At 52.4% G+C, this 27,446-nt stretch overlaps 1 pseudogene; it reads right to left on the bottom strand.

Moving 5' to 3' along the window:
- Positions 1 to 19,191: 19,191 nt before the first annotated feature.
- LOC108307112 overlaps positions 19,192 to 27,446 on the bottom strand; it is a 29,084-nt pseudogene continuing 20,829 nt past the window's right edge.

A 27,446-nucleotide genomic window follows, 5' to 3' on the forward strand; every position in this document is an offset into this window, starting at 1 on the left:
ATTACCAGGGCAGAACCAGGGCAGGGCAGGGTCAGCAACATGTCATACCTGTGGCAGGTTCAGAGACAATGCTGGGCCAAGAGGGGCCTGGGCCAAGCAAGCATACGGTGAGTCCAGTGCCAAGGCACAGCCAGTGGGGGCCAAGGCATTGCCAGGGCCACCATAGGGCCAGGTCAAGGCTGGGTCAGGGATAGAGCCAGACAAAGGGCAGGGCCAGGGAGGTTCTAGGGTAAAGGCAGGGCCAGTGCAGCATGAGAACAAGGCAAAGGCAGGGCCATTGCAGGATACAAACAGTGTAGGGCCAGTGCAGAGGTAGCACAGGGCATGGCTAAAAGCAGGTGAGGGCCATAGTAGGGGCAGTGCTAGAAACAGGGTTAGGGAAAGCACTGGGCACAGCATGGCAGGGACAGGGCAGAGGAGGTCAGGGCCAGGACCAGGTCATGGACAGAGGAGAAAAGATGTAAGACCAAGGCAACTTTGAGGAGAAGGCAGGGCCAGGGCCATGGCAGAGCCAGGCTAGAACAGGACCAATGCAAGGCCAATGCAGGTTGAGGGCAAGACCAGAGCACAGAAGAGCAGGGCCATGGTGGGTTAGTGCCTGGACAAGCATAGGGCCAGGCCCAGGAATATTGCAGGACCAGGGCCAGGGCAAGGGCCAGTGCAGGACCAGAGCCAGGCCATAGAGAGGGCAGAGCAAGTGCCAAGGCAGGGCCAGGTAGTTCCAGGGTTGAGTGACACTGAATCCTAAGTGCTAGGGCTGAGGCAGGGTCAGGGAAAATCCAGGGCTGAGTCAAGGTTACATCAAAGACAAGCCCAAAGAAAGATCAAGGATATTCAGGGCCAGGGAACAACTAGGGCAGGGTCAGGCAGGGCAGTGGAAGGGTCAGTGCATGGCAGGATCAGGTCAGTGCTGTGACAAGGCAGAGCCAGCCCAGGATAGCACAGGACAAAGGCAGGGCTGGTCCAATGAAGGGATAAGGTCAAGGCAAAGAAAGAGCAGCACCAGGGCCATGGCAGGACCAGCAACAGGGCTAGGGCTGGGAAAGTGACAGGGCCAGGATGGAGGCTCGGGCCAGAACAGCACATCAGAGTAGGGCCTGGCAAATAAGAGCCAGGACAGGGTCAGGATCCATGATAAGTCCATGACCAGGTCTAGGACAAAGCTGAAGAAGTGCTATGACAGGGCCAGCGCCATGGCAGTACCAGGGTCAGGAGCAGGGGTCAGGCCTGGTTTAGGGACAGGGTGAGGTCCAAAGCAGGGCAGGGCAAAGGGGCAAGAACAGGACCAGAGCGAGATCAGGGACAGGGCAGGACTAGGATAGCACAGGGCCAGGGGCCAGGCCACACCCAAGGCTAGGCCAGGAACAGGGCCAGAGCAAGGGTAGGGCCACTGAGAAGGCAGGACTAGCGAGAGACCAGAGCAGGAGCAGGGCTAGGGCATTCCAGAACCAGGACAAAGCAAAGGCAGGTACAGGGAAGGCCAAGACCAGGTTAGTGACAGGGTAGGGTTAGGGTAGGACAGAGTATGGCCAGAAGCAGGGCAAGGCCATAGCAGGCACAGGACTAGGAACAGTGCCAGGAAAAGCAGTGGGCCACAGTATGGTGGGGCCACGACATTGGATGACAGGGTAGGACCATGTCATGGACAGGGTAGTTCCAGCATCAGCCTGGGGAAGGGCCAGGGCAAGGCCAGGGAGAAGGCATGGCTAAGGCCATGCCAAGGCAGAGACCTCCAGTACAGGGTCAGCGCAGGGTAAGGCCAAGGCCAGAGCATTGAAGGGCACTGAAAAGCAAGGGAAGGTCCAGGGCAGGGTTAGGGGCAAGGGCAGAGCAGGGTCAGGGCCTGGGCAGGGCCCTGGCTAAATAAGGGCATAAGCCAAGGCAGGGTCAGAGTACATCCAGGGAGCGGCTAGGGCTGGTCAGGGTAAAGACACAACCAATGAAGGGTAAGACTAGGCAATGGCACACATGGGCCATGGTAGGGCCGGGAAAGGGCAGCATAAGCATGGCCTTGATGGACCAGGGCAGAGACAGGTCAAGGCATGGCCGGGACAAATCTGGCTCAGGACATGTCCAAGTCCAGGTCAGGGCCAGAACACGACCAGGACAGTGACCACTGGCAGGCCTGGTGCCATGACCAGAGTCAGCAGGAGCAGCAGGGCCAGAATCAAACCATGGCCAGCACAGGTTCAGGGCAGGGACAGGGTAGCACATGGCAAAGACAGGGCTGTGTAGGGCCAGGGAAGTGGATAGTGTAGTGCCCAGTCAGGGCTGGACCAGGGCAGGACTGGGACTGGGTCATGGCTAGGGAAAATCCAAGGGCAGGTCAGAGCCAGGGACATGACAGGACCAAGACCAGGTACAGGAGAGGGCCAGAAACGGCAAAATGTCGACTAGGGCAGGTACATGGCAGGGCCAGAAAGGGGCCAGGAAAAGGTCATGGCCAGGGAAGGCACAGGAAATAGGCAGGACGAGGAAGGGGTCAACGCAAGGGTAGGGCCAGGTCAGAACTAGAGCCAAGGTAGACCAAAGGGAGGACCCGGGTAGGGTAAGGGCAGGATAGGGAGGACCATGGCAGACCAGTATAGCATAAGTCCAAGACAGAATTATGGTGTGGCAGGGGAAGGGCAGGGCAGTGTCAGAACAATTGCATGGACAGGGCAGAGTCAGCATTGTGCCACAGCCAGGACAGGTCCAGGGACAATGCAGGGCCAAGGAGGGGCCAGGGCAAATGTAGGCAAAGAGTGGGTCAAGTGCCAATGTATGCCTGGTGCAGAGCCAGGCCATAGCCACGGCCAATGTGGGCAAGGCCAGGGAGGGCCCCGAGCAAGGGCAGTGCCAGGGAAAAACCAGGTCCAGGATAATTCAAAGTTTGGATGAGGGCAGAGTATGGCCAGGGTAGTACTAGGGCAGAGAAGGATTAAGGTAGCACAGGGCATGGCCAAAAGCAGGGCAGGGCCATAGCAGGTGCAGTACTAGGACCAGGACTAGGGAAAGCACTGGGCCCAGTGCATGGCAGGGCCAGGGCGGAGGAGGGCAGGGTAGGACCAAAATTTGTCACAGAGTAGACTTGGGGTCAGTCTAGGGCAGGACCAGGACAAGGCCAAGGAGAAAGCAGAGCCAGGGTCATGGCAGAGCCAGGATAGAGCAGAACCCGTGCAGGGTGAGGGCAAGACCAGGGAATGGAAGGGAAAGACCATGGAGGGTCAGGGTCAGGACAAGGGTAGGGGTATGGCCAGGAATGTGCAGGACCACAGGCAGGGCCAGAGCAGGGAAGGGCAGGGCATTACTAGAGCCAGGTCATAGAGAGGGCAGAACAAGTGCCAAGACAGGGCCAGGTAGTGCCAGGGCTGAGTGACAATGAGCCCTGACTGTAAGGGCTGAGGCCGGGTCAGGGAAGGTCTAGGGCTGAGTCAGGGTTAGATCCGAGATAGGGCCAGGGTTGGGCAGGGTAATTGGAGGACCAGAACATGGCAGAATCAGTTCAGCACCAAGACAGAGCAGGGCCAGTCCAGGATAGCACAGGGCAAAGGAGGGCAGGTCCAGTACACAGCAAAGGTCCAGATCAGGGCCAGAGAAGTGCCAGGGCAGGCACCTAGAAAGGGCAATGTCAGTACCAAGGCAAAGTCCAAGCAAAAGCAGGGTCAGGGCCATGACAGGACTAGCAACAGGGGTAGGGACAAGACAATGACAGAGCCAGAGTGGGGGCTAGGGCCAGAACAATGTACCAAGGTAGATCATGGGCAAATCAGACCCAGGACAGGGTCAGAGCCATCAGGCCAGGGTTAGGGTAAGACTTTAAGCATGGATGGTTTCGAGCCAAGGTCCATGCCAGGGTCAGGGCAGAAATGGCCATGGCCAAGTCTAGGAAAGAAGCAGGGCCAAGGCCATTCACGGCGGGGGCCAGATCTGAGCTAGGGACAGTGATGGCCAAGGTCAGGCAGTGCCAGGGCAAAGGGGTAAAATCAAGACCAGGTTGAGGTCAGGGCCAGGCCAGCACTAGGATGGCACAGGGCCAACGGCGAGGCCAGCACCACCAATGCAGGGTCAGGGCCAGGGCCAGAGGAAGAGCAGTGCCATGGCAGAACCAGAACTATGACAGAGCAAAGGCGGGAATGGGACAAGGGAAGGCTTGGTTAGGGTCAGGGCCAGGGCAGAGCAGGGCTACTATAGCACAGGGCATGACCAAAAAAAGGTAGACCAATAACAGGGGCAGAACTAGGAACAGGGCCAGGGCAAATGCTGGGCCAGGGTATGAGGGTTGCAGTTCTGGGCCAGGACAGGATGTGACAGGGTAGGGCCTGGGCCATGTCATGGACAGCATAGGCCCAGGGTCAGCCTAGGGCATTGCTAAGGCCAGCGCAAGGCCGGGGAGAAGTCAGGGCCAGGGCCAAGTACATGCCAAGGCAGAGAGGGCCAGTGCAGGGTCAGTGAAGGGTAAGAGAAAGGTCTGGGCATGTAAGGGCAGGGAAGAGCATACAAAGGTCCAGGGCAGGCACAGGGTCCAGGGCAGGCACAGGATACAGGCCAGAGCAATGTCAGGATACAGGTAGAGCTAGGGCCAGGATTATGGCAGGGCCAGGACCAGGGCCTGGGGCCTGGCACGATCAGGGCAGGGAGATGGCAGGACAGGATAGGTAAGAGCCAGAGCCAGGCCATATGAGAACAGAGCAAAAGCCAAGGCACAGTCAGTACAGGTCAAAAGAGGGGTTAGGGCTGATCCAGGCCAGGGCATAACCAGTGCCTGGTGAGACCAGGCAATGACACGACTGGGCCATGGGAATGCCAGGGTAGGACGGAACAGGAAGGGCCTTGGTGGGGCACGTCACAGACATGCCAAGGCAGGACTGGGACAAATCAAGCCCAGGACATGTCCAAGTCCACATCAGGGCCAGAACAGGACCAGGACCACTGGCAGCCAGGTATCCTCCTGGAGAACCAGCTCCACAGTTACTTATGCCGGTAGTCACACTGGGTTGGGAACCTGTCCAGGCTCCCGGGAGTCTCCAAGCGTTGACAGAGGTCATCGAGTGATCCTCCTGCACCACAGTGGGCTTGTCTCAAACCCTCCCTCTCACAGTCTCTGAAGCCTGTCATGGGCCAGCACTGGCAGTTCCAAGGTGAATCAGAGTGGATGCCCAGGTCTGCTGGGGAGGCAGAGGCATCAGCAGGCCCCTTCATCTGGAGGCAGGTGTCCCAGGGCATGTGGAGGGGTGGCAGATAGTCTGCAGAGAGACAGGTGGCTGGGGACAGTGCCCAGGAGTCGGCCTTCAGGGTCCCAGGCAGCATGTGGGCCATGGGAAAGCACCATCTCGTTCAAGTCCCTGTACCCTCCTGACTAGCCATGGGAATCTAAGCCTTCACTTCCTTACTGCTAAGATGGACAAGCACACCTGCCTCGCCAGGTGATCTGAATAAAGAAAAAGATGGGCAGTGCTAGGTGAGCTGGGAGGACTGTTTTCCCCCAATTGCCCCCTCCCTTTTCTTTGAGACAGAGTTCCGCTCTTGTCACCCAGGCTGGAGTGCAGTGGTGCGATCTTGGCTCACTGCAACCTCTGCCTCCCAGGTTCAAGTGATTCTCTTGCCTCAGCCTCCCCAATAGCTGAAATTATAGGCGTGTGTCATAGCATCTGGCTAATTGTACTTTAGTAGAGAGGGGTTTCACCATGTTGGCAAGGCTGGTCTCGAATTTCTGACCTCAGGTTATCAGCCCGCCCCGGCCTCCCAAAGTACTGGGATTACAGGTGTGAGCCACCACACCTAGTTGAGATTATGCTTTTTTGAAGATGGATCAGTCATTAAATGGTGAGAGCCCTACTGCACCCTGGAGCTGTGCCCTCCCCGCCCCCCACAGTGTGGGGTGAGAAGACAGCCACTCCTGAGCTGGTTTTGTTCTGGGTCAAAAGAGATGACACAGTGGCCCATACCTATATTCCCAACTCTGCATTTTCAGAGGCCAAGATGGGAGAATCACTTGAGCCCAGGAGTTTGAGACCAGCCTGGGCAACATAGCAAGATCCCATCCTGCAAAGACATTTTTAAAAATTAGCCATACATGGTGGGGACGATTGCCTGTATTCCCAGCTACTCGGGAGGCTGAGACAGGAGGATCCCTTGAACCTAGGAATTGGAGGCTGCCGTAAGCAATGATTCCAGCGTGGGCAACAGAGTGAGATCTTGTCTCTATAAAAGAAAAGCCAGGTATGGTGGTTCACACCTGTAACCCCAACACTTTGGGAGGCTGAGGTAGGCAGATTGCCTGTGGTTGGGAGTTCAAAACCAGCCTGACCAACATGGAGAAACTCCATCCCTACTAAAAATACAAAATTAGACGGGTGTGGTGGTACATGCCTGTAATCCCAACTACATGGGAGGCTGAGGCAAGAGAATCACTTGAACCTGGGAGGCGGAGGTTGTGGTGAGCTAAGATCACGCCACTGCACTCCAGCCTGGGCAACAAGAGCAAAAACTCCATCTCAAAAAGAGAGAGATAAGCCCAGAATGTCTTTAACATTTTCCCAACTGGGGACGTCACATCTGCCCTCAGCGCTTCAGTTTCCCTGCTAATATCTAGAGGCCCTGCCTGCTCTGACATGCTGAGTGGCAGGCAGGCAGGCATCTGGCTGGAGAGGAAAGTAGACTTGGACCTGGACCAAGCCACAGAGGGCAGTGGGTGAATTTCAGGCCTCCAATCAAGGGAGCTGTGGGCTGGGGATTTCTGGGGTCCAGTGGTGCTAGAAGGTACCAGGCTTAACTGGAGGGGACCTGGTGGGGGTCCTGTAGTTGCAGAAAGATCGGGGGAGGGCTGGGTCCCCTAACTTGTACCAGAAGGAACTCCGGCTCTGCCTGCAAGGGGCTGAGACAACCCACGCTCTGGAGGCTGAGCACCATTGGTAGCTGTGCACTGCCCAGCCAGGCCACACCCCTGCCTGCAGCAGCAGTGAGTTCAATTAGGGAGACTCCGCCCGATGTCATGACTCATGCCTGTAACCCAAACACTTTGGGAGTCTAAGGCGGGTGGATCTCTTGAGGTCAGGAGTTCAAGACCAGCCTGGGCAACATGGTGAAACCCTGTCTCTACTAAAAATACAAAAATTAGCCAGGCGTGGTGGGGCATGCGTGTAATCCCAGATACTCTGGAGGTTGAGGCAGGAGAATTGCTTGAACCTGAGAGGCAGAGGTTGCAGTGAGCCAAGATAGCACCACTACACTCCAGCCTGGGCAACAGAGTACAACTCAAAAAAGAAAGAGAGAGAGAGGAAGGGAGGGAGGAAGGGACAAAAAGAGGCAGCACCTTGCAGTGGCTGAGACCCAAGTTCCAACTCTGATGACTTGGGCAGTCACCAGCCTGTGGCCCTGGGCAAAGCCCTTCCCTCCCCAGCCTCAGTTTCCTCATCTATAAAGTTGGAACATAAGCCCCAAGTGTGAGAGTCACAGCAGAAAATGTTGGGAATCATGATTTGGGTAGGGGTTGGGGGGGACATCCTTCTCTGGGTCACTCCTGGGATGTGGCCCTGGGTCCAGCTTTGGGAAAAAGAATAAAGCTTGGAGCATCAGTGTTTTGGCGGGGTGGTGGGGTGGGGTGGTTGGGGAATTGAACCAGTGTGGTCTGAAGCAGGGGGCGGGGTGTCCTCATGACGCTCACCCTAAGGTGCCCAGCACTGGCCTTTGGAAGGCAGCTCCATGGCATGGGGTTACGGTGATAACTAGTGCAGCAACCCTCCCCTTCCAGTCTCATGTTGTGGGGAGCTCAGAAATGGGGACTTCTAGCCGGGCATGGTGGCTCAGGCCTGTAATTCCAGCACTTTGGGAGACAGAGGCAGGCAGATCAGCTGAGTTCGAGACCAGCCTGGCCAACATGGTGAAACCCCATTTCTACTAAAAATACAAAAATTAGCTGGTCACAGTGTCTCATACCTGTAATCCCAGCACTTTGGAAGGCCAAGGCAGGTGGATCATTTGAGGTCAGGAGTTCAAGACCAGCTTGGCCAACAGGGTAAAAACCTGTCTCCACTAAAAATACAAAAATTAGTCGGGTGGTGGCAGATGCTTGTATTCCCAGCTACTCAAGAGGCTGTGGCAGAAGAATCGCTTGAGCCTAGGAGGGGAAGGTTGAAGTGAGCCAAGATTGCCCCACTGCACTGCACTCCAGCCTGGTGACAGAGCAAGACTTTGTCTCAAAGAAAAACAAAACTGGGACTTCTCTTGCTCCACTTCTCTGCCCTGCCTGCCAGGAAGACATTGATCAAACTCTCCAGGTCTGATGGGGAGACATTTGCCTTCTCCTTTTGTGGGGCCCTGGGGTGAAGAACAGAAGCGGAGGCTGGAGAGTAGGCAACATCACGCACCCCTGGGCTGCAAGAGACCCACCAGCCAAGTCTTGCCTGTGATGCCTCCCACTCACCACCAGGTGTCACCCTCAGCCCTCTCACTGTGGCTTGTCCATTCCACACTCTGGTTCAGGCTGGGCTTTAGGGCTGCAGAGGGAGACACACAAGGCCAGGTTTGCACATGGGAGCAAGAACAGGGACCCAGGTGTCTCAGTGCTGGCCCCACAGCTCCCTGTCCCCGTGGCCTCCCAGACTTTGTTCAGGCCTCTCTGTGAGTATCCGTGTGTGTCCATGCTTCCATCCCTGGGGGAGAGGCCAGCCAGGATGTGGACATTCATTCCTCTCAGGGCCTGGCCAGGACTGTCTGGCCTCCCTCCTCCCACGCAGCGCTGCCTCCCCTCCCCACAGGCTGCACACCCTTTGCAGAGCTGCCCCTGGCCTGCCTTCCCTGTCCTCAGTACTCCCCATCCCGTCCCCCTGTCTGACCTCAGCTGGACACTCAACCCTGGTCCCACTCCCACTCCCCAAGAGAGACTGGGAAGTGTCTGAGACTGAAGGTGGGGTCCAGTGTAAATTCAGGAGGAACAGTGTATAGGACGAATAACCAGGATGCTTAGTTCTAGAAGCTTCTTTGGAAACTTGGGCAAGGCTGTGAGCCCTTTCTCTGGAGCTACCAGCAGAGGGAAGGACCTGCTGCCTCCAGAGCAGCCCCAGCCCTGTCTAAACCCCCTTGCAGCCACCCTCTCGTGCTGCTACAGCTGCCCCTTCTGGCTGGCCTCACACACAGCCATGCCTCAGTTTCTCAGCAGCCCAGAGCCTGGAGTTCACCAGGAGCTCCTTCACGGCCCTGCACTAGGTCCACAGCCTGGGCTCGCTCTGTCCTGTTCAGCATACTCTGGACTCTGTCCCCAGCCCCCAGCTCAGGCCTCTGATCCTGCCTCCGACCCCATACCCTCAGGCCTTTCCAAGTGACCACACACATGCACACACACATACACATACAAATATGCAGGTGTTACACAGACACATATACACACAAACATATACACATACACTACAGACCCATGTACACAGACACAAATACACATACGCATACCAACACTACAGACGTACGCAGACACAAATGGACACACAAACACACTGACACATCTATACAAGCTACAGACATATGTACACACAACTACACAAACACTACAGACAGGCTGTTGCCATCTCAAAAAAAAAAAAAAATTAGTGGGGTATGTTAGTGCATGCCTGTAATTCCAGCTACTTGGGAGGCTGGATTGCTTGAGCCATGGAGGTCGAGGCTGCAGTGAGCTGTGTTTGCATCACTGCCCCAGTCTGGGTGACAGAGGGAGATCCTGTCTTGAAAGAAGAGAAAAGAGGAGAAAGAGAAGAAAGAAGAAAAGAAAGGGAGGAAAGGAAGGAAGGGGAAAGAAGAGAAGGGAAGGAATGAATGCAAAACCTGTTCATGCTTTGTGATATGGAGATGCAGAAGTGGACTGTATCTGGGCCGTGCCCTCCAGGTGGGAACACAGCCAATTGGAAAGATCAGGGCAGTAAAACCCAGAGACTGGGAACCTAGAATGAAGAACAATGTCTGCCAGAGGCTGAGGCTGCAGTGATCGCACTACTGCACTCCAGCCTGGGTGACAGAGCAAGACCCTGTCTCAGTCAATCAATCAATCAATCAATTAAATAAATTAAATTTAAAAAAAATATATATATATATAATCAGAGAACACTTAGATCTGGGAAAATAAAAGGAACCAGAAGGGCATTTTGGGCAGAGGAAACAGCATGGCACAAATGCATCAAAGTTGAAAAGGAAGTCTGGGGGAAAAACTCCAGCCAGAGTGGAAGAGGATGTGGTGGTGGGAAGAATGTGGTGGGAGAGGACAGTGGGAAGGCCAGCTCACAGTGGGTTTGGTCAACCTGGGGATATGGGAGCCGCAGAAGGACTGAAAGGATGGAGTAGGACCTAGGAATCATCCCTCTGGGTTAGAGGGGTGGAGAGTAGCTCTCTCTGGGATCCTCCAGGCAGTGAGGATGAGACCTAAGCTGGGGCCTGGGCAGTGGAGCGGGAAAAGAGATGGACTAGACAGGGAGGATTAGGAAGCATAAAGGATGGGACATGGTGGCGAAGAGCTTGGAGGTGAGAGGCAGGGAGGTGCCCAAGGCAAATCCAGGACTCTGGCCTGATGATCAAAGGGACAACAAGACAAACATTGTGGAGAAGGGAGTTGCTGAGGTCAGCTGTGGTGAAGGAGAAGCAGCTAGACTCCTGGGTCTGAGGAATGAGGGCCTGGGGCCTGGACTCCTGAGTCTGAGGGATAAGGGGCTGGGGGCCTGGACTCCTGGGTCTAACAGAGGAGGGGCTGAGGGCCTGGATTCTTGGGTGTGAGGAAGGAGGGGCTGCTACTGGGATTTCTGGATCCGGGTGAGAAAGGAGTACTTAGTAGCCAGTATCCTAGGAAGAAGGGCACATTTCTGTCTTAGGAGAGAAGGCCTGGGAGAAATATGTGATCTTTGAGGACAAATGAGGACCCCGGACCCAGTCCCAGGAAATGCCAACAAGGAAAATATTTGCAAAGAAAAAAACTGACAAAATGACAAGCCACCATTTTCTGACCTATAATGATAACCAACCTAAGCAATGACCACTGATATGATGTTAGAATCTTCAAATAAAATATTCTTTTTGACAGAGTTTTGCTCTTGTCGTCCAGGCTGGGTGCAGTGGCACGATCTTGGCTCACTGCAACCTCCACTTCCTGGGTTCAAGTGACTCTCCTTCTTCAGTCTCCCGAGTAGCTGGGATTACAGGCGCCCACCACCACACCCAGCTAATTTTTTGTATTTTTAGTAGAGACAGGGTTTCATCATGTTGGCCAGGCTGGTCTTGAACTCCTGACCTCAGGTGATCCACATGCTTTGGCCTTCCAAAGTGCTGAGATTACAGGTGTGAGCCACCATGCCTGCCAAAAGATTCTTAAGAAGAGACCAGGGTGACCTAATGAAGTCTGGACAACCACCAGAGATGAGTTTCCTGACATTGGCTCAGGAAGCACTAAAGAACTTCTGAATACAATCCAACCTCTCCCTCTAACCAACACCTGCTTGCAGAAACAGGGGCATGTTCAAGGGCACCACAGGTATGTAATCAGCCATGCTCTGCCTGTGCAACAGGAGACTGGGTTTTTCCAATAAACAGTACAGGGAAGACGGGGTGGGAACCACCAGAGATGAAGCAATAGGCAAGACATATGAACCAGTCACACTGGCCTTTGGGGACTTCATTCAAACAAGCCACCTGTTAATTGGTGTTTTGAGACTATCTGGAAAACACAAACTAAACAGAAATAAGACGATACTAAGAACTTATTAATATCTTTTTTTGAGACAGGGTCTTGCTCTGTTGCCCAGGTTGAAGTGCAGTGTCATGATCACACCTCGCTGCAGCCTCTACTTATGGGCACAATTGATCCTCCTACCTGACTCTTCTGAGTACTGGGACCACAAGCGCATGCCACCATGACTGGTTAATTTTTATATTTTTATATTTCACAGAAACAGTCTCATTATGTTGCCAGGCTGCTGTCATACTCTTGGCTCAAGAAATCCTCCTACCTTGGCCCCCACCAAAGTACTGGAATTACAAGTACGAGCCACCTCGCCTAGCCAAAAAGGTTTTTTTATCTGTCAATGATACACTCTAAAGATACGTACAGGCCATATGATGTCTGGGATTGGCTTTTAAAACTAGGGATGGGAAGAAATTGGAGATATGAAACAAGAATGGAAAAATATTGGCTGGGCACAGTGGCTCATGCCTGTAATACCAACACTTTGAGAGGCCCATGTGGGTGGAGCACCTGAGGTTAGGAGTTGGAGACCAGCTTGCCCAACATAGCAAAACCCCATCTCTATTATAGATACGAAAAATTAGCCAGGCATGTTGGCAGGCCCCTGTAAGTCCAGCTATTTGGGAGGCTGAGGCAGAAGAATTACTTGAACCTGGAACGCGGAGGTTGCAATGAGCTGAGATCGTGCCACTGCACTCCAGTGTGGGTGACAAGAGTGAAACTCCATCTCAGAAAAAGGAAAAAAGAATGGAAGAATATTAACCATCGCTGAAGCTGATGGACACACGACATGGGAACTGCCTATTGTGGGTTTGGAAACTTTTTCTTTCTTTTTTTGAGACAGAGTCTCACTCTTGTCACCCAGGCTGGAGTGCCATGGTGCGATCTTGGCTCAATGCAACCTCCACCTCCCCAGTTCAAGTGATTCCCCTGTCTCAGGCTCCTAAGTAGCTGAGGTTACAGGCCCCCACCACCACACCAGCTAATTTTTGTATTTTTAGCAAAGACGGGGTTTTGACATGTTGGCCAGGCTGGTCTCAATCTCTTCAGGCAGTCCACCTGCCTCAGCCTCCAAAACTGCTATGATGACAGGCATGAGCCACCACGCCCGACCAGTTTGAAAGTTTTCACAAACCCAGATTTAAATAGCAAACAGACAGGGGACAAAGGAAGAGCCCCAAAAATCACGTCCAGTGAGGTTGGAGGAAACAGGAGGGGCATCAGTACCTCACTCTCTTGGAAGCCCAAATGTCTTCCTTTGGGGAGTAGGGACCACCCCGGGATGCAGATAGCTAGGAGCACACCAACAACATCCATGAACCAGGAATGAGACTGCAGATGAAGAGCGAGTGAGCCAAACAGACCTGTTCCTGCTGCTGGTGGCCACCCAGCTCCAAGGCTACCTGCTGCCCCAGCAGCTCCTGCAGCTGCTGCTCCTCCTGGTGAGCGTCCACTCGCTCTGCAGCCAGCTGGCCCCACAGCAGGGCCACCTCCACCTCCATCTGCAGAGAGAATGCAAGGGCTGGGGGCTCAGGCTCGTGGGTCCAAGGAAGAGGCCCAAGGCCGGAACTACTGGATTCGAAGGTTGCAGGGCGGACGAAGCCCAGGGACCTGGATTTGGAGGGAGGCTCCGAGGGGGGCGCCTAGAATCTGGTCCCACTGGAGGAAAGGCTGGGAGTCTGGCCTTGTGGGTTCTCTTGAGTTGGGGCCAGGCTTCCCAAGGAGTCTGCAGCTTTACCTCGATCCTCAGCTCCTTCCCCGGCACTGTAGCTCCTTCACTTGCTGCTCCATCAGGGCCACGCGAGTCAATACCTCCAGGTGCTGTCCTCGCAACCACTGCGCCGCCCCTCACACCCCTTCCCCCAGAGGTGGATGCGGGGGGCAGAGGATGGGGGTGGGTATGGCTACGTTCGCTATCCGAGGCATAGCCTCAGGATGGAGTTGGGGGATGGGGTTAAGTGGAGATGCATCGCCTCTTGCAATCACAAAGTAGGTCTGGTCCTCCACCCACATCCCCCTCAGCAGGTCTCAGTCCACCCAACACAAACATCACTCTTATTATCTGTCGCAGGCTTTTTTCTTTTTTTTTTGTCCTGTGATAGTCTCACTAGATGGAGTGCAGTGTTGTGATTACAGCTTACTGCAGCATCGACCTCCCAGGCTCAAGCAATCCTCCTGCTTCAGCTTCCTAAGTAGCTCTGACTACAGGTGCTCACCACCATGTCAAGCACTTTATTTATTTACTTGATTTTTTTTTTTTTTTTTTGAGTCGGAGTTTCGCTCTTGTTACCCAGGCTGGAGTGCAATGGCGCAATCTCGGCTCACCGCAACCTCCACCTCCTGGGTTCAGGCAATTCTCCTGCCTCAGCCTCCTGAGTAGCTGGGATTACAGGCACGCGCCACCATGCCCAGCTAATTTTTTGTATTTTTAGTAGAGACGGGGTTTCACCGTGTTGACCAGGATGGTCTCGATCTCTTGACCTCGTGATCCACCCGCCTCGGCCTCCCAAAGTGCTGGGATTACAGGCGTGAGCCACTGCACCCGGCCCTACTTGATTTTTTAAAATTTATTTTAGTAGAGAGGGGGTCATGCTATGTTGCCCAGGTTGGTCTCAAACTCCCAGACTCAGGTGATTCTTCCACCTTGGCCTCCCAAAGTGCTGGGATTACAGGCATGAGTACCAGTGCCCAGCCTCACCTGTGACTCACCTGTAATCCCAGCACTTTGGGATTACACTCAGTCTCTTGTATTTAGGGTCAGAATGTGGGAGGGTACAAGTCTAGTGACCACCCGGCCACACTGACCACAGAGGCTTACAGTACTGTATGGGAGGTGGGGAAATACAAAGCCGACTTATGAAAGGTGTTTCTTTTTCTCTATCCAGGTCCTGTTCTCTTAGCCTCACTTTCTCCTAGTGCCTGGATCTGTCTCTCTCTCTTTCTCCACCCCACTCCAACTCAGGGACTGGGTATCTGTCCACTGACCGAATCACTAGATCTTTCTCCCTCAGAGTATCTCCGTCTCTCAAGGTTTGTCACTGTTTCTCTGAGCATCTCTGCCATTTATTTCTGGGTTTCCCCCTGACTCAATTCCCCTTTCTCTGGTCTGTTTCTCTTTCTTTCTGGTCTTTGTCTCTCAGTCTCCATGTCTCTGGGCCTCGTCTGGTTTCTTGATCTCTCTGCATCTCTTACTTGTTTGGGTCTCTCTGTTCAGTAGTCTCTCCTGTCTCTGCCTCTCTTTCTCTCATTTTTAGAGATAGCTTTTGCTCTGTTCCAGGTTGTGGTGCAGTGGTGCAATCACAGCACACTGCAGCCTCCAACTCCTGGGCTTAAGCAATCTGCCTCAGCCTCCCAGGTAGGTGAGATTATAGGCACGCGGCACTTCGATAATTTTTGTATTTTTTGTAGAGATGGGGATTTGCTATGTTTGCCCAGACTTGTCTCGAACTCCTGGGCTCAAGCGATCCTCCCCTCTGCCTCCCCAAGTGCAGGGGTTATGGGCCTTAGCTACCTATCTGGGTCCTCTATATCCGTTTCTCTGTCTCTGTCGCCCATTTGGGTCCATCTCCGTTCTTGGGGCCTCCCCGTGGCTCTATCTGGTTTCTTTCTCTTTGCGTCTCTGGCTCCGTGTCCTGGTGGCTGTCTCTCAGTAGTCTCTGCTGTCACTCAGTCTCGCCCTATCTCTGGCTGTCTTTTCTGTTTCCCTCTAGCTGTCAACCTGACAGGCCACCTGTTTGGGTCCCCATCGGTCCAGGCCCCCGGCGTGGTCGCCCTCGAGCCCCTCACTGCGTCGGGCTGCTCTCACTGCTGCTGCCTTCTCCCACTCCTTCATCTTTCTCCACCTGCCGCTCAGCTCCTCCGCAGCTCAAAGGCTCAGCCAGGACGTCGGGCACCTCCTGTTCCCAGGACTCCTCAGGATGGCCCTGGTGCTGGATCTCCATATTGCGTTCTAGGACTGGTGACGGCGGAGTCCCCTCCTTGGGGCTGCTCCACATCCCCATGACCGCCCAGGCTCCTGAGAGGTGGGCAGGGGGGCCTGAGCACCGCACCTCTGCTGTGGGGCACTGTGACTCTCCTAGGAGGCAGGGCCTAAGAGTTCAAAGGATGGAACTGAGCGCTGCGGAGGCGTGCCCTGAAGCTTCCAGAGACAGGGCTTGATGGCTGTAAGGTGGGACTGGAATTTTGAGTCCAGGATCGTGGCACACCCTCTACTGGTCCCTTCGACCCTGCTTCCCCTCCCTCCTCTCCAGGTGTCAGGCCTTGTACCCTCCCAGTAACCCCCCCACAATCTCTTGGACTTGCTTAGGGTGACCCATCTTCTCCCTCCCAGACTCAGCAGTTCGGCTCCTGCCCCGTCCTCCCTGGAGCCCCATAGGCTTAATCCTGACCCCACTGTGCAGTGGAACAGTGCCCATGCCACCTCACCCAGGGATCCAGGAGTCGGGGCTCCCAGGCTCCCCTCCTCTAGACAAGCCAGGAGTCGGAGTCTTTGAGATTCCAAAGTCCAGCCCCCACCTCTCCGCAGCCTCGGCCCCCTCACCGGCTCAGGCTTCAGCGCACTCTGCTCTGCGTGCTGGGCACGGCCTCTTCTGCCTATGAGACAGGTGGCAGAGGAAGAGGGAGGAGAGAGAGGCTGCCCTGTTCCCCTCCCCAGCAGCCCGGAAGTGGAGGGGGGACAGCAGGTCCAACAGCTCCCATGGGAGGGGGGAGCGATGGGCTTGCCCCACCCACGGCCTAGGCGTTCGGCAATCCCGGTCCCATCATATCGTGATCTTAGTCTCACTCCAACCACTCACTCCTGCCCCTGGAGGGCCAGGAGTCTTGGCTACCTCTGTATGGGTGCCTCTCTGATGTCCAGACCCTGGGAGTTCAGAAAGGAAGGCAGGAATGGAGATGGGGATCTCTCCTCTCTAATGAGCCCTTTAGAAGGGCCCTGACCGGTTTGGGGAGCTGGGCAAGGGGAAGGGGTATCCTGAATTGAGTCAGAGACCTGCCCAGACTGAAGGAAGTGTACCGCCACACCCCCCTCCCCTACTTTGCTATGGGGTGGAGGGCAGATGTTAAAGGTCTCAGCCAGACCGTTTCCTCTCTGGGCGAAAACAGGAAAATAACTGGTATGTGAAAAGGGATGATTAGAAGTCAAGAGCTGGGCTGAACATTTTATACCCGATCATTTAATTTCACCCTCAAAGCTGCCCAGTAAGAAAGTGATTACTACCCCCATTTCTTTTTTTTAAGTAGAGACTAGGTTTCTTCATGTTGCCCAGGGTGGTCTTGAACTCCTGGGCTCAAGCAACCTGCTTGCCTCAGCCTCCCAAAGTGTTGAGATCACAGGCGTGAGCCACCCTGCCTGACGTACTATCTCCATTTTATACTTGGGGATACAAGCTGAGGACGACAAATGCACCCAAGATTGGCTGGGCACAGAGGCTTACACCTGTAACCCCAGCACTAAAGGGAGGCTGAGGCAGGTGAATTGCTTGAGGACAGGAGTTCAAGACCAGCCTGGGCAACATGGAGAAACCCCATCTATACTAAAAATACAAAAATTAGGCTGGGTGTGGTGGCTCATGCCTGTAATCCAGCACTTTGGGAGGCCAAGGCAGGTGGATCACAAGATCAGGAGATTGAGACCATCCTGGCCAACATGGTGAAACACTGTCTCTACTAAAAATGCAAAAATTAGCTAGGTGTGTTGGCAGACACCTGTAATCCCAGCCATTATTGGGTATATACTCAAAGATTATAAATCATTCTGTTATAAAGACACATGCACATGTATGCTCATTGCAGCACCAATAGCAAAGACCTGGAACCAACCCAAATGCCTATCAATGATAAACTGGACAAAGAAAATGTGGCACATATACACCATGGAATACTATGTAGCCATAAAAAAGAATCATCCATGTCTCTACAAAGGACATGAACTCAATCTAGAAACCATCATTCTCAGTAAACTGACACAAGAACAGAAATTTTCACTCACAGGCAGGTGACAAACAATGAGAACACATGGGCACAGGGAAGGGAACAGCAATCACTCAGGTAGGTGGCGGGGTGGAGGGGAGGGGAGAGGAGGGACAACGGGTTGGGGAGGTGGGGAGGGATAACACCAGGAGAAAGGCCTAATGTAGGCAACAGGGGGATGGAGACAGCAAACCACCATGGCATGTATGTACTTATGCAACAATCCTGCAGGATGGAAGATGTGCACATGTACCTCAGAGCCCAAAATACAATTACAAAAAAAAAAAAAATATATATATATATATATAAACATAACCAATATACTTGAAAAATATATTTGTAACATACACATACCACCCAGTGATCAATAGACTTAGTATACAAATATCTTGCAAATCAATTTTAAAAAGATAAGCACACTAATATAAAAGTGGAATACTCAACAGTCATTAAAAGCAATGCTGTTGAAATAAAATTCAGTAATGTTTTACACTTTTAAAAGTAAGAAATAGGTGAGGCCAGGCATGGTGGCCCATGCCTGTAATCCCAGCACTTTGGGAGGCTGAGGTGGGCGGATCACAAGACCATCCTGGCCAACATGGTGAAACCCCGTCTCTACTAAAAATACAAAAATTAGTTGGATGGGGTGCATGTCTGTAATCCCAGTTACTAGGGAGGCTGAAGCAGAGAAGTTGCTTGAACCCAGGAGGCAGAGGTTGCAGTGAACTGAGATTGTGCCACTGCACTCCAGCCTGGGTGACGGAGTGAGACTCCCATCTCAAAAAAAAAAAAAAAGTCAATATCCTGGGGCAAAAGGATATGAAACTGTTCTTCTAGCTCCAAAAAGATTTTTTTGCTTTTTGAGATGGAGTTTCACTCTTGTTGCTCAGGTTCAAGTGCAATGGAGTGATCTTGGCTCACCACAGCCTCTGCCTCCCAGGTTCAAGTGATTCTCCTGCCTCAGCTGCCCAAGTAGCTGGGATTACAGGAGCCCATCACCACACCCAGCTAATTTTGTATTTTTAGTAGAGATGGGGTTTCTCCATATTGGTAAGGCTAGTCTTGAACTCCCAACCTCAGGTGATCCACCTGCCTCGGCCTCCCAAAATACTGGGATTACAGACAGGTGTGAGCCACCACGTCCAGCCACCTAGTTCCAAAATACTTTTTAAGAATAAAAAAAAAACAAAAGCATAAAAATGAGGCAAAAACAAAAGAAGGAAAAGGAAAACATACAGAAAAGACTAAATAGACATAACGGTCAAACCAAAAGCATGAAGCTAAATTGCGTTCTGGTTCCTAAAAACAGCTGTAGGCTGGGCACTGTGGCTCACACCTATAATCACAGAACTTTCAGTCACCAAGAGGGGAGGATCATTTGAGCCCAGGAGATTGAAACCAGCCTGGACAACAGGTGGGAAGGGAGGAGGGAAAGGTAGGAGGAAGGAGGGAGGGAGGGAGTAGAAAGAGAGAAAGAAAGCTGTAAAAATTATTCTTAGGGTAATTGAAGACATCTGAACACAGGCTGAATATTTAATGATATAAAGTTACTGCATATTTTATTAGATGTGACAAAGGTTTTATAAAAGAGTCTCAAAGTGTAGCCTCAGGAACGCCGACAGTCTGGAAGATCAAAACTGTTTTTGGTCTTTTTGCCCATTTTTCATTCTCATTCCCCAAAAGCATTGGGGGAAGGGGTGGTGGTTCTAGAAGTTTCATGACCTGCAATGACATAATTGGTGGGGGGGAGTTTTAGAAGTTTCATGACCTGTAATAAAATCTGTGCTTGTGTATTTTTTTTTTTTGAGACAGAGTCTCACTCTGCTGCCCAGGCTGGAGGGCAGTGGGGTGATCTCAGTTCACTGCAAGATCTACCTCCTGGGTTCAAGTGATTCTCATGCCTCAACCTCCTGAGTAGTGGGGATTTCAAAAGCACACCACCACGCCCAGTTAATTTTTGTATTTTTAGCAGAGACAGGGTTTCACCATGTTGGCCCGGCTGGTCTCAAACTCATGACCTCAGCTTCCCAAAGTGCCAGGATTACAAGCATGAACCACCGTGCCCGCCCTGTGCTTGTGTATTCTTATGTTTTGTACTATTATTTCAATGTGGATTTGAAAAATTTCAAAATAAGAAATTGTGGGTGGGGAACACATAACATCTTGACCTTAAACAAACCTCAACTGTCCCTGAAACTTCTCAAGTGATTTCCCCAACACCCCAGCCTGCCTAACCCCAAATTCTTTCAACAAATTCATTCTTCCTTTCCATGATGCATCATGCCCATGACACATTCCCAAAGCTTTTCTTTCACCTGTTTCCTGCAGCAGCTAAACGTCAAACTACTCCCATCAAAGAAACAGAACCCAGAAGGGATCCTGCAAAGCATTCAGGTCGCTGGCCTTGTAGTTCCCACACCCTACACTGCCCCCTGGTGGCAATGAAGCTCTCAGCTCCTTTGCATTTGGTTCCTTAATTCTTTCCCTCCATTATTCAAAATTATAGTAAACCCCTCTTAATTGCCTGGGATACACCTCAAGATCCGCAGTGGATGCCTAAAACTGAAGACAGTACAGAACCCTACACACTATTCTTTTTCCTATGCATACACACCTGACCCTTCTCTGGACTTGTCCTTGTCCTGGCCCCTTTCTGGCACTGTCTTTTTGTGGCCCCTGCCCTGTCCACATCACGACTCTGGGCTTCCATGTGCCTGTCTGCCATAGCCTGGCCCTTTCCTGGTCCTGCCCTGGCACCAGCCCTACCCTGTCTTGGCTCTGTGCTATCCTAGCCCTGCCCTGCCCTGGCTTTGTGCTGGTCCTGACCTTGACCTGTGCCAAGCTCTGGCCCTGCACTGTTCCTGCCCTGGCCCTCGTTCTATCCTGCTTCTGACTCTGTCCTGGTCCTGGTCCTGTCATGTCACTGGCTGTGACTCTGCCTCTCGTTTCTCCCTGGCCATGACCCAGCTCAGATCCTGTCCAGGCTCCAGCCTGACCCCAGTCCTGGTTCTGCCCTGGCCGACCCATGACTGGGTACTGCATTACCCAGTACCCTGGCCCTGACTTGCCCATGGCCCTCACCCTGCCACTTGTCTTGCCATATTCCTGACCCTCTCTTGGCCCTGTATCTACCCTGGCTCTGGCACTGCCATGGCCCTGACATTTCCCTGGCCCTTTCCTGCTTTGGCCTTTCCTTGGCCCTCTGCTACACTGTACTTGTTCATGCCATGAACCAGTCATGCCATTACCCTATCTTACCCTGCACTGCTTGTGCCCTGGCCCTGCCCCACCTTAGCCCCTTTCTGGACTTGCCCTGACCCTGCCTTGACTTTTGTCCTGCCCTGATCTGGTCCTGCCATATCCCTGGCCCTAGCCCTTCCCTTTTCCAGGCCTTGACCCTGACCCTGCCCTGCCCTGGACCATGGCCCTGCCCTTCCATTCCCTGTTCTTGCCCTCACTCTGCAATGACTCTGCACTGGCACTCTCTGCCTTGGCACAGGCTTGGCCCCGACCCTACCTTCTTCCTGGCCCTGGCCTTCCACAGTCATCCTCTGCTATGGGCTTGTAATAGCCCCAAAATACCCTGGCCCTGTTCCTAGTTGTGACCCAGCTATGACCCCTGCCCTGCTTTTTGCTATGCCTTGTACTATTCTAGCCCTGCATTCTTTTGGACCTGCTCCTAACCTGGCCTTGCGCTGCCCTGTCCCTGCTTTTTCTTTGTGCTGGTTCTGGTTCTGCCTTGATCTTGCCCACCTCTGGACCCTCCATGTTCCTGCCTTCTCCTTGGCTCTGCATTTGCTCTGGCCCTGGCCCTGGCCTAGACTTGGCCACAATGTCTTGGACCCTGACCCTGCGTTGCTTCCAGCATAGGTCTGACCCTGCACAATCCTAGTTCTCCCCTAGCCCTGACCTCACCCTGGTCCTGGTCTTGCCCCTTTGACCGGTCCTGCCGTACCTTGGCCCTCACCCTGACACTAGCACAGACCTGGCCCCAGCCCTGACCTTGACCACTGGCCCCTGCTCCTACCCCTGGTTCTGCCATGGTCCTGGCCCTGTCATGGTCCTGCCCCAACCTTGTCCTAGACCTGGCCATGGCACTAACCCTGCCCTGGCCCTGACCTACTTAAGGCCTTATCCTGACACTGGCCTGGCCCTGGCCCTGATTTGCCTGGGCCCTAACCCAGTACATGCTGTTCTTGCCCTTGCCCCGCTGCTGGTCTTGCCATGGCCCTGGCTCTGGCCCTGAGGATCTTTCTTTGCCTTGTTCCTGACACTGTCCTTTCCTGGTCCTGGTCCCAGCGCTGGCCCTGCCCCAGCACTTCTCTGGTTCTGGTCTGGACCCTGGCCCTGCAATGGACTTGCCTTACCTTGATGTGACTTTTGTCCTGCTCTGCCTCTGGCCTTGCAATGCTTCTGGCCCTGTCACTGCTTTTGCCCTGGCCCTATCCGGACCCCTTCGCTGCTCTGGCCTTTCCTTGGCCATCTGCTGCAATAGCCCTGCCATTCCTTGGCCCTGATTCTTCCTTGGACCTGCTCTGAGCATGACTCTGGCATTTGACCTAGCCCTGCCCCCAGCCCTGGACCTGGCCCGTGGTGCCCTGCCCTGCTCTAGCCCCATCTTGGTCCTGTCTTGGCCATGTGCTACCCTGTCCCTGCCCTGGATCTGTGCTGGCCATGGTTTGATTCTGGCCCTGCTGCTCCTGCTGACTCTGATCATGGCACCAGGCCTGCCAGTGGTGACTGTCCTGGTCGTGTTCTGGCCCTGACCTGGACTTGGACATGTCCTTAGCCAGATTTGTCCCAGCAATTCCTTGACCTATCTCTGCCCTGGTCCATCAAGGCCATGCTTAAACTGCCCTTTCCCGGCCCTACCATGGCCAATGTGTGCCATTGCCTAGTCTTACCCTTCACTGGTTGTGCCTTTACCCTGCCCAGCCCTAGCCACTCCCTGGATGTGCTCTGACCCTGCCTTAGTTTTTGCCCTACCTTCTCTATGACCTGCCTTGGCTCTGCCCTTATTTAGCCAGGGCCCTGCCCGGGCCCTTCCATAGCTCTGACCCTAGACCATCCTTGACCCAGGGCCCTGACCCTGCCCTGCCTTGCCCCTAACCCTGCCCTGGACCTTCCCTTGCTTTTCGGTGCCCTTCGATGCTCTGGCCTTGGCCTTACCCTGCACTGACCCTGTACTGGAGGTCTCTGCCTTGACATGGCCTTAGCCATGCCTTCTCCCTGGCCTTGCCCTGGCCCTTCCCCAGGCTGATGCTGGAACTACTCTGTCCATGACATGGTCCTACCCTGTTCCTGATCCTGTCTGACCCTAAAATGCCTGGCAGTACCCTGGCCTTGCACTGCTCTGGCCCTGACTCTGGCTCTGTCACTGTCCTAGCCACAGCCCAGTCTCTGGTGATGCTATGGCCCTGACCCTGTCCCTGGACCCTCGCCGTGCCATGAACCTGCACTATGCTTGCCCTTGTCCTGTCCCTACCCTGTCCATTCCTTGTTCTTGCCTTCATCTTGGCACCACCCTGGCCCTGCCCCTGCCTTGGCCCTACCCTAGGTTTGACCCTACCCTGGCTATCACTCTAGATTTGGCTGGGCCCTGTCTTGGACCTGACCACAGCACAGACCCAGCACTTTGGGAGGCTGAGGCAGGTGGATCACCTGAGCTCAGGAATTCAAGACAAGCCTGACCAACACGGTGAAACTCTATCTTTACTGAAAATATAAAACATAGCTGGGCGTGGTGGCAGGCACCTGTAATCCCAGGTACGCAGGAGGCTACCACAAGAGAATTGCTTGGAACTGGGAGGTGCACGTTGCAGTAGGCCCAGACTGGGCCACTGGACTCCAGCCTGGGCAACAAGAGCAAGACTCCATCTCAAAAACAAAAAAGACTAATGGCAAAATAGTTCCAGGTTTCTAAAGCTGAGTGTTCTGAGCAGTAAGCTTTCATTCCTGAAAAATTTACTTACCAGAATATTCTTCAGTGATGTCCAAGAAGTGAGGTGTGTCTACTCTGCAGAGATGAGTCAGGAGTAGTCAAGAAGCAGGAGGCTTGTCAACTCTGCCACACCAGAAATGATGCTCAGGAGGGCTTAGCAACAGCAGTCTCCCCTCTGAATCCACAAGGTAAAGTCTAGGAGGAAACAAGACAGGAGTTAGCCATGTTACAGAGGAACTGCTGAGGTTGGGAGGCCCCACAGGAAGGAAAATGCCAGGAAGATAGAAGCTTCTGGCCACAGTGTTCTCACGTGGATTGTAATTTAAAAGTAGCTTTGGCAGCCATCCCAGAGCAAGTTCATGAAGAGAAGGGGTCACAGAGCTGCCTGACAGTTCTGGAGTTAAGCCCGGCCCTGGAGAAGCTGAAGTCCAGGGGTCTACCTGCATCTGCATGGCCAGAATAAAGTCCATCACTTATTCTCCTCTTCCCTCCAAACTGTCACTGTAAGATCCTGCTCTGCCACTTACTAGCTGTGTGACCTTAGGCAAGTTATTTAATGTTTCTGAGCCTCAGTAAATGGCAGCTAATATTATTGTTTATTGTTATCAAAAGTGGTTAAATTTTTATAGGGTCATGCACAGCCAAAATCAGCACTGGAAAAGGCAAACATTTCTTCTGACGCATTAGATGGTAAATATTTAGACACTGTAAGCCAAGCAGCATTACATATATCTATGTATCTAGTATATACATACATAGCTGCAGGCACTCAGACACTGGCTCTTTGGCCAACAGCAATGACTTTCTGGCCAGGACAGGATTGAACAGTCGTTCTTCTCATGCCACATTTTCATGTGAAGTGTCAAAGGCTGCTGCCTTCTCTGTCCTGTCATTACAAAACATTGAGTAAGCCCACTCTGGTCCCACTCCTGAAACCTCATGACCGGGACCAGGAAGTGAGAGGTCACGGGCCTCTCTTGCCCTGATGTTCTAGCTATAGCCCCAGCTCTGGGCTCACCCAGGAGCCCTGTGTTTGTGCGCTCCCAGGCCAGGGCAGTCTACACTCTGCCTCTCTTAGAACACCTGGTGATGCTGAAATGAACCAGATGTGTCAGTGGCCAGAGAGAAAGGCAGCAGCTAGTGTGGCCAATCACTGGGGCCTCCCCTGAATCCCTGGGCTGGTGTGGATAGAATGATAGAAAGATAAGAAACCTGAACAGACCAATTATGGGTAATGCAATTAAAGTAGTAATAAGAAGTCTCCTGTCAAAAGAAAAACACAAGAATCATGGTTTTACTGATGAATTCAATGAAACATTTTTAAACAAGCTAATACCAATTTTACTCAAAATACTTGCCCAAAAATGAAGAGGTAAGAATACTTCCAAACTTGTTCTATGAGGCCAGCACTACCCTGGTGCAAAAACCAGACCAAATCACAACACAAAAAAGAAAAAGACAGGCATAAAATATCCCTGATGAACACAGATACAAAAAATCCTCAACAAAATACATGAAAACTGCATTTGACAAGACAATAAAAGGATCATCTGCCATGACGAAGTGGGATTCATCTGAGGAATATGAAGATGATTCAATAAACACAAATATATAAATGTGCTACATCACATTCAGTAAATTAAGAAAAAAACATATAATTATTTCAGTAGATGCTGAAAAACATAAAATTCAACATTCCTTCAGAATAAAAATTCAAGAAAGCTATTTCATTACTGCTGCCACCAACAAAAGATACCTAGGGATAACCAAAAAGTTGGCTAAATTTTAATCGGGAAACAATGAAAATAGCTTGGACATGTTAGTTAAAACTTCACACTATGAAATACGTTTTACAAAAATAAAATCTTCAGAAAACATAGCATAAACAGTATGTCTTATGCAGATTTTTTTTTTTTTTTTTTTTTTGAGACGGAGTCTTGCTTTGTTGACCAGGCTGGAGGACAGTGGTGTGATCTCAGCTCACTGCAACATCTGCCACCCAGGTTCAAGCGATTCTCCTGCTTCAGCCTCCTGAGTACCTGGGATTACAGGTGCATGCTACCACGCCTGGCTAATTTTTGTATTTTTATTAGAGACGGGGTTTCAGCATCTTGGCCAGGCTGGTCTTGGAACTCCTGACATCATAATCCACCCATCTCGGCCTCCCAAAATCCTGGGATTACAGGCGTGAGCCACTGCACCAACTTGCAGTATTTTTTTATACATTATCTCATTTGGTCTTCACAATTTTTCTTTTTTGAGACAGAGTCTCGCTCTGTTGCCCAGGCTGGAGTGCAGTGGTATGAGCTCGCCTCCTGGGTTCAAGTGATTCTCCTGCTTCAGCCTCTCAACTAGCTGGGATTACAGGCATGCACCACCACGCCTGGCTAATTTTGTAGTTGTAGTAGACACAAGGTTTCACCATGTTGGCTAGGCTGGCCTTGAACTCCTGGCGTCAAATGATTCACCCTGCCTTGGACTCCGAAAGTGCTGGGATTACAGGCATGAGCCACTGCACCAGGCCTGCTCCGTATTACTGAAGGAAAATGGGCCATGGTAGGCCAAGCAATGTGCCGACCTGGGCTCAGGTGATTACTGCTAGAGCAGACATCAAAGGAAGTTAACCTTGCCAGCACCCAACTTGATCTTCCCTGCTGGAAAAGTCTGTCTGTCCTCCTGCCTGCCAGATGGGTGGTCGGTCCCAGGCACTGGCTGAGCAGACTTCTCTGTAAGCTGGTGCTGGGGAAACATTTATCAAAAGCAGGAATACAGACAGGCACACAGTGAGAGGTGCTGAGAGGGTGCTGGCCTATCCAGCATCCAAAAGCTGCCCGGAGTGGTACCTGGCAAGCACATGGCTTTCAAAGAACCAGAGGCCACTGGTTCAGCAGGTGCCTGAGGGTCCCGCCACCAGGTCTAACATTTAGGAGAAGACATTTGGCAGCGTCTTTCTAATCTTTAAACTTGAAGCATGCAAGCTGAATGGATGGGTCAAGGCCTGGCTCAGCCATTGATCAACCATGTCACCTTGGACTCCTCCTTCTCTGTGTCAGTTTCCTCATCCACAAAGTGGGGATAGTAACTGCACCTCCCTTCGAGGACTATGAGAATAATTAGGATGTATAGGACTTAGAACAGTGGTCAACAAACTACAGACCACACTGCTGCCTCTTTCTATACAGAGGTTTCAATGGGACATAGCCAGACTCATTTCCCATACATATTGTCCACACTGCATGGGTGCTACAGTCCAGAGACCACACGGCCTGCACAGCTGTCAGCAGTCACTACCTGGACCTTGACAGGTAACCCTGGCTTAGAACAATGCCGGGAGGATGAGAAGTACTCATGAAATGTTAGCTATTATTTAAACCCAAAGTCACCTTTAGCATGATAAATCTAAGTATGTGCACAAAGATACAGACACAAGCACTGATTGTAGTGGTGTAAAACAGTAAATAACTATAACATCAATTAACAGGAGGCAGATAAAATTATGGAACATCCACACTACAGAATACTATAGTCATCTGGCTGGGCACAGTGGCTCGTGCCTGTAAACCCAGCACTTTGGGAGGCTGAGGCAGGAGGATCACTGAGGTCAGGAGTGCAAGAACAGTCTGGGCAACATGGTGAAACTCTTGTCTATGCTAAAAATACAAGAACTAGCCAGGTGTGGTGGCGCATGCCTGTAATCTCAGCTACTTGGGAGGGTGACATGGGAAAATCACTTGAACCAGGAGGCACAGGTTGCAGCGGGCTGAGTTTGCACCACTGCGCTCTTGTCTGGGCCACAAATCAAGACTCTGCCTCAAAAAAAAAAAAAAAAAAAAAAAAAAA

The sequence above is a fragment of the Cebus imitator genome, unplaced genomic scaffold (genome assembly GCF_001604975.1).
Source record: "Cebus imitator isolate Cc_AM_T3 unplaced genomic scaffold, Cebus_imitator-1.0 Scaffold76, whole genome shotgun sequence".
NCBI classification, from domain to species: Eukaryota; Metazoa; Chordata; class Mammalia; order Primates; family Cebidae; genus Cebus; species Cebus imitator.